This window comes from Chaetura pelagica, unplaced genomic scaffold (genome assembly GCF_000747805.2).
Source record: "Chaetura pelagica isolate M959 unplaced genomic scaffold, ChaPel_1.0 scaffold453, whole genome shotgun sequence".
NCBI classification, from domain to species: Eukaryota; Metazoa; Chordata; class Aves; order Apodiformes; family Apodidae; genus Chaetura; species Chaetura pelagica.
Genome location: NW_009952879.1, coordinates 3,705,890 through 3,713,919, shown reverse-complemented (window position 1 = coordinate 3,713,919; position 8,030 = coordinate 3,705,890).

Sequence of the window (8,030 nt, the reverse complement as noted above, 5' to 3'; positions counted from 1 at the left end):
AGTACATTTACTGATTCAGAAGTAAACTATGTCTTAAAGATGCAGTGTATGATCCTGCAGCCTTATGTTAAGCTGGGCACCATGACTAGTCCCCATAAAAACTGGTGTTCTGCTTAAAGAAGCTGGAGACCGTTTTTAGTCAGGTGATTAAATACTGTTTTCAAGACACTTTCATTTATAAAGAGCCTTAATTGGAAAATCCTCCTAATAACCTTGTGAGAAAAATAAGGCATCTCCATTTTACAGAAAGGAAAACTGGTGGGGAGATGCTGAACACGTTACACAAGCCCACACAGGACCTCAGCAAGTGCCTAGGAAGTCCTAGCTCCTTGAACTTTTTTCAGGCAATCAGAAGCTCCCTTTTCTCTCTCTTGCAAAGTGTTATTAATGCTGTTCTGGATGGTTCATGGAGTGGCTCTGACCTTAGCTTGCCTCAAAGACATAAAACTTCATGGAGTCATGGTTGCCTTCATTCCCATGTGACATCCACAGCTAAAGCTCTTTCACCTGAATCCGAGGTGGATGTGGTCATACCCATATTCAATATCATGTGTGGGATGTTGGCTTTCCCAAGGCTCAATTTGAGCTGTCAGTCTGAGCAAATGGGTCATGTTGTGCAATAGAGTTATAACGCTGTGATGGTGTTTGTGCTGTTGAGCTCAAGATACATATCTGGGAAGAAAACTACCATATGGTGCTAGCTCTGGGCATACCTGCTTTGTGACAAAAGGTGCTTCCTCATTAGTGTTTCACTTTGACCCAGGAGTGCACTTTTGAACTGAACCCTGCAAATGACCCTGCTTACTCTGCCCCACAGCACAAGGAAGTCTTGGAGCAGGCAAACTGAGTGTTTGCATGAAATGAAACCAGAAGACGTGGTCTGGGAGCTCCAGCAGCTATCAGAAATTCAGCCCACAGGAGCATGTTAGAGCTAGACCAAGTGAACCTCTGACCTGAGACCAGTCCCTGCAATTCAGGGCAGAGTGGAAATGTATCTTTTTTTGACTATTTGCTAAGCAATGTGGGCTTCCTAACCAAGAAGTTATGAGAAGCTCAAATAATAACACAGGGAGGATATGTGAAATAGCCTGAAATACCTGGGTGAGAAAATGCAGTGGTTTAGGTGCAATCCCATCAGTTTTCCTGCAATAGAAATACTTTCCTTTCTTTCCAATTCTACATTAGCAAGGATCTGTGGGTGAATATAACAGAGCTCAGAAACATTTTGCTGAGCACTATCAGGGCAAACCTTTAAAGGGTAACACTCTGTACATGGCTACAATACCATATTCTGTTTCAACTTGTTCATCATTGTCTTCTTGCATGACAGCCTTGGCATTTAAAATATGTTAGGGGTGACACAATACTTTCACCTGGTGCAGACATATATCACTGGAAGGATGTTCTCATAAACAAAGTGCTGCAGGCTATGATCTTATCGTTCTCCTCTTCCTTCTCCTCAGTTCAGTTCAATGACAAAACACGTATTTCTCTTCTTTGCTCCAGTTTCTGGTCTAGAGAAGCCTGGTGTTGGAGCAACAGGTGATGTTGCAAATCAGGCATGACAAGCATTGGTGGTGGCAAGCAATGGAGGGGACAGCAAGCATGAGACATATTTTATAATCCTTCAACTGCTGCACCAATTCTACACGGTACTGCAATTTTATAGCATGAGCAAAAGTTTACCCACATGCATGCCTGCACATGCACCTTTTTTTTTTGAGAAAGACATGAAGCAAATTAGACTCTTCACATGTAATTAGCTGACTATTAGTGTGGTTCAGCCAAGGCCATAGGCAGACAGTAAACTGTGAGATAGCCTGCAGATAAAGGGACTGAGGGTGCTCTGGAGAAAGCTGGAGGTAGTAGTTCAGAAGAGAGATACCTGAAAAATTGAGCAGGTGTCTAAGGATCTTCTTGCCCTACACCATTAGCACAGCACAGGCCTTCCCTCTCCCTCCTACAAAGCTTAACCCAGGGCTCTTCCTCCTCAAATAGCCCACTTCTATATTATTTAAGATGTCATCATAATTTTATGTTTAAACACATTGGTCTGGACTAAAACTGTGACATTTTTACTTGTCCTTCTTGCCCTCCTTCTTGTGACAGCATAGAAACTGGCTATACCCCAGGAGAGACTGGAATTCCTCCAGCTCTTTATCTGAGAGTGTACATGAGCAGGTCCAGGAAAAAAGCCACTATCAGTGACTGCACATGAGCATCACACTTGGAAAGAAACCCAAAGTGAGTCTGAGTTAAACTTCTCTGCAAACGTGGGAATTTTACTAAGTCTTTGTGTTAAATGAAAATGTCATTATATTTTTCTCTCATTTTATAGCTGGCTGGGAAGTGCTTTTTTCTGTCCTTTGGGATTTTTTCAAGATTTCCTTTTTTTTTCAACTCATTCTCTGGCTAACCAAGAAGCTGCTAAAAAAATAAAAAAAAAAGTCTGAATAATTTGCTTCAGTAATTTCAAAATATTTCATTTTTTGCTTTCACTTATAAATTAAAAATTAAAAAAGCAAAAAAATGTTCATTTAGAAAAATATCTATTGGGACACTTGCAATAATTTTGAAACATCTTTAACATCTTTTTTTTTTCAGTTCAGAAGCCTCATGAAAACTGCCTTGTTTCCTCTGAACCTTTTTGCCTGTTTGGCATTTTCCAATACAAAGATTTTGTGGACAACCCCAGATTTAATTCATTGTTATCATCAATTCAGTATCTCAGGGATTTCTAGCTTGGGATGGTTTCTGAGGAGAAATAATTGAAAGTTTCCTGCTCTGAGCTGACCCAGCACCAAAAATTTAAAGTAATGCTGAAGTTCTCCATACTTCTGAGTATCTGTTCTTGTAAAAGCTTTTATTTGTCATGGCCTGTGTATGTATGGCCAGTTGTCCTTTCCATTACATTCAGATACACTGATCTAAAGGTTTTCTGTTGAAATTAAAATCAGCCATAGGTTTTGCATGACTTGGATGCTATTTCTTTGCCAGTGTGTAAACTCTTAAGCAAGTCCTTCTGTTAGGACTCCATCCTGCAAGGAAAAAGCACACTTCTTATGCCAAAGGAATTCTGCTGTGTCAGGCCAGACACAGAATTTACCAAATAGGCAGAACTAACCCTGTTGGGTGTGGTTAAAGTGCTATTGAAGACCACACTGGTTTTGCAGACAAGGAATCACTCCTCAGTGTGCAAATAACATTCAGGAAAGAGTAAGTCTTTAAACCTCCAAGAAAATTACCACTTCTTAATGCTCATTTGTTCAAGCCTTAGGTAGGCACTTGCTGTGAACAAAAGTTGGAGTAAATTCTCTGCAGAAGTGCTGAATCAAGAGTGCAAGATTGTGCTGATGTTTCGGTTCATCTTGAAGGAGGGAGCCTTCTGCTGCAGATCTCAAGTGATGCTCGAGGGGAAGAACAGCACGTACAAGGAGGAGAGCCAGCATGCCAGTGGCCAAGAGCCAACCACTAGAGATAAAGCCTGGGGACCATGTCAAGGTAAGGGGCCTCACAAGCCACTCAGCAAATGCTTTCTTTGCAGCTCTTGCTGCCCTGCTTACCTTCTTCCCAAGCCCCATCCTGTTTGTTTCCCTCATCCCTCTCTGCAGAATGATATGAAAACCTGAAGTTTTTCACAGGTTTCTGGAGAGAGGAATAAGTTCTCAAACATCTTTTTTTTGCCTAGAAGCATCTGTGCTGGGTTAGACCAAAGTTCCAGCTGGCCCCTCACCCTGCCTGTGGCAGAAATGCCTGGTAGATGTACAGAAAAATGTCAGAAGCCAAACACAAACTGATTCTTCTCCTGATGTGTTTTCCTTGTTCCTGTCACTTGGTGCATTGCAGGGCCTGACAGTAGGAGTTAACACAAGGCTGCTGAATGGTATCAAAATGATCACAGAAGATTAATTTCTAGTCCTTTTAAAATCTGATTATATTTTTTGGTATTCTGTGGCAGAAAGTCCCATCATTTCATTGCACAACATAACAAATATAAAATGTTGTTGTCTTTAAACCTCTTTTGCTCCTTGAGTAGATCTTCCCCTCTTCAGAACATTCTTCATAACATTTATCATTGCATAAAACTCAGTCAGCTCCTTTCAAAGAGTTCTAAATTTATTGTTTTCCCTCACATGGAAGCAAATACACTATTACCCATAAGACAACTACTGTCAAACTCAACTGCTGTTACTGAGACTGAAGCTCTTCCAAAAAATAATGTATTTAAAATAATCCTAACACTGCAAATATCCAAGGATCAGGCAGATCTATAAAACCTGCCTGCAGCAAAATCATGCAATTAGAATCATGCTCATAAGTGTTGGAGTCTTAAAACATTAATAGATCATTTTAATGGAAGGAGTTATTAAAATTGTATTTGATTTGCATTATTACAACACTGAATGCACTATGGAAAACTGAGTTCATGAGAGAAGTACAGCACAAAACAGATTCTTATTATCTGAGTTGGAATTTTAAAACAGACCATGCTTGAATTTTCCTTAGTTTTATTTGTCTTCTAAATGTATTAGGACTCCCAATTTTTTATTAGAAATAGAAAATGAGGAGGAAGATAAGAAAACAGCTGAAGGTTGAAATAAGCCCTCAGAAAAGTAATTTGAGGAGAAAAAAATCCATCCAAATATAAGCAATTTTTATCATATATGAGATGTGGTGTTCTTATCAGAACCATTACCAGAAGTCCCACGAATTGCAGGGTCTCTGTAGATGATTTAGGAAAAAGTTGCCCCAAATGTGGAAGAAATTATTAAAAAATTCATGATCCATTAGTAAACATCCCTTGTTTTATTTGTTACAAGTAGACTGTAATTTCTGAATTGCCTTCTGACATCTTTTCTATCGGTCACTTATCCTCCCTGACATGTTCATAACATTCTCAATTTCATTAGTAGGATGTCACCAGCAAATCTGATGTCCAAATATCCTCCTTAACCCAGAAGAAAGCAGAGCTTGTTAGAGTCAATGGAATAATATCCATAATTTCCAACAGACTTGAGAATAAAGCTGCAAGGGTTTAAAAAAAATAAAATACAACCATAACCAAAAAGTGGAGGAAGGAACACAGTGAGATATTTTTTATTAGTTAGAATCCCTTTAGAGGTATGTCCCCCATGCACACTTGTCAAAAATAGGGTTCAGGCATGAAGACTTGAGTTGATTTAAGCCAGCACAGATGTGTGCTCTTAATTTTTCAGGGCAGCACAAAGGTGCAAAAATGGTTTCTTTCTGTTCAAAAGCTCTGTATCGTTCAGAACTGTGACAATAAATTAAGCAAAGGGGAGTATTTCTATTAAAAATAGAAAGTGCCCTGTAGAAAAACTATTCTCTATCTTCAGATCTTAAAATACGGTTTAACATTCAATGATCAGCCCCTTAGCAGGTGTAAATCATCACAGAAATGATACTGTAACACTTTACATGATAGGACCAAATTGTCTTGCTGGTAATTAACAATATCCTCTATGGAATAAGGACCAATGGCAAAAGGAAGTGTAAGTTGATATTGTCTCAGCACACATCAATGGTAGACAGAAATATTCATGTGCATAATCTTACACCTTGCCTACATGATACCCAGTGGGCTAAAGTAATAGCATACAGAAATATCTTGGAAAAGACAATTCTCAGCAGAAACTAAAAATCTTATGAGTTGTCTGTAAGTTCCTCATAATTATACATGGTAAAAAAGAGAAATGAAATAAAAGAGGCACTGTGAGGATGGTAGGTCTAAATGCCATTGAATGAAACATACAACTGATGATCAATTCCATTTCCTCATTTTGGATATTAACCAGTTCTGGGTTCATTGTCCCAAAAACTTCTGAAGTAGCAACTGAGGGAGGAAAAGCCAAGTGCTTAGTGTGAATGATGCTTGGATGCATGTGTTTTAAATGTCCTGTAAGTCCAGAAAAAACAGAACCATGATGATATTAAAAAGCCAAATATTTACCATACATTAAGACAAAAAATAGTCTGCATAGATTACTTGTGTGAATCTTTATTTATTCTAGATTAGCAGAAATCAAGAAAGAACTAGGTATATATATATGTATATATTACTAGTCTTGATCTCATGTAAAAAATAGAAGGTGAAAATACTGTGTATTAGAGGTATCTGTGGTATCCATGCATCTGATGCAAACACATGACAATCAGAAGACTTTTTTCAAGGTATGAAAATAAGCCACTAGGTACATGATGTAGAAATATTGGAATGTTTCTCCTAAAGCCCTCAAAACAAAATCTGGGTGCCTCTGTGCAAGGCAGTCTCCAGGAGCCCTGATCAGGCTCTCTCCTGGTCTCAATATCTGCCCTGTCCAAGCAGGGATACGTGGAATAGGACTAACTTTCTGAAGCTGCTTAATATATTAGGTTCTTCTTTAACCTGTTGCCATCCTGACTTCTCTTGTGTCATGTAACATGGAGAAGTATAGATTTTTTCCTTATTAATACAGAACATACGAAGACCATCAAAATGCAGTCTGTTGTAAAACTGCAAATATTTTGTACAGAGAGCAAATTCTGTGACATGCCTACTAAATAGGAAGCACAAATAGTTTCTTAAGTATAGCCCCCAGTGACCTTGTCTTATTCTGTGCATCCTGGAGCCTTGCAAATTTCCAGAGTTTGTGTTCAGCAAAGCAGATGTGCAAATGGAGATCCTGGTGACCTCAGTGCTGAGAATCAGGCCTTTGACACACATTATTCTCCTGCTGACAGCAAGAGAAGTGTGGATCAGTTGGCATTTCACACCTGCAACTAATGTAGAAGTTGTAAGGTTGTAAGTGAACATTAGGAATAGGAGTGATGTTTTGGACATGAACCAGTTATATTTAACAGGAAAGGTGCAAATCCACATTACAGCTCAGGATATGTACTAGCTGCAGCCATTCTTTAACCTGGAAAGGAAGAATTATATCCAAGGGAACTTACCTCAAAGAGTTTCTCTTTCTTCTGGCAGAACTGATGATTAGGCTAAAATTGGTCATTGGTTTTATCTGTTGTTGGGGAATATATGATTTAGTTTGTACAGCTTCAGCTGTATTCAAGATATACAAAGGCTGTATTCAAGATCCTGAGCTACTAGAAATGCCTCTTCACAATCAGTAGAGGAATAGACCTGGAGTAGAGACAAGGACTTTGCCCTACTCCTTTGGCCTGGACTGAGCTGACCTTAATACTAGCTTGCTTTAGCCCTGGGAATTGATCTTCACTTAATGGTTCTTGGAGGTTTCTTTGTGTCTAGTAGGTGGCTGCTCTGATGCCTCTCAGCCTACAGTCTGGTGCCTCGTGGCTTCCTGGCTGAGAAATGTCACCAAGGGAAATGAGCAGTTTTGTCTCCTGCCAAGCATACAGGGTGAGAATGGGTCACACTAGCATATATGTCCTTGAAAAGTCAGGGGACTCTGCAGCCACCAAAGCAGCCCCCTGGGCAGCTACGTGACAATCAGCTCGAGAGAGGAAACCAGTTTGTCACCTCATTGCTTCACGGTGGGACCTCAGGCCAGAGCTGCAGTTACCTATGGGCACAAGAGATAAGACTAAATTATTAACACTATACCCAGCATGTTCTGAAAATATTCCAGTTTCCAAACTCAGAATGTGATGCATTTAAAATGTGGTTGGGTTCTTAATTACATGAATTTATAGTTTTCACTTACAAAGCTTTTGTCCCTACTCATCCTCCCAGTTTCTGTTAGTAGATACAACAGCTCCAAAGTAGATGAAAGCTGTCATAATCCATGAGCCCTTGGCCTAAAAACTGTACACACATGTAGGAAACCTGTTCTTAACCCAGAACAATGTAAGCTGTAATGAAGTGTGTGTGAATACTTTTGTGCAACATGACTGCATGTATATACCCTGCAAAATGTATTCTCAATGTAGCTGAGAACAGTAGTGTATATATGATTCAAAGTAATTTGGTACATTAAAACATGCAGGGAGGGTACAGAAGAGACAGGGGAAGGTACAGATAAAGGCAGAAAAAAGAGAAAGAGAATGGATTT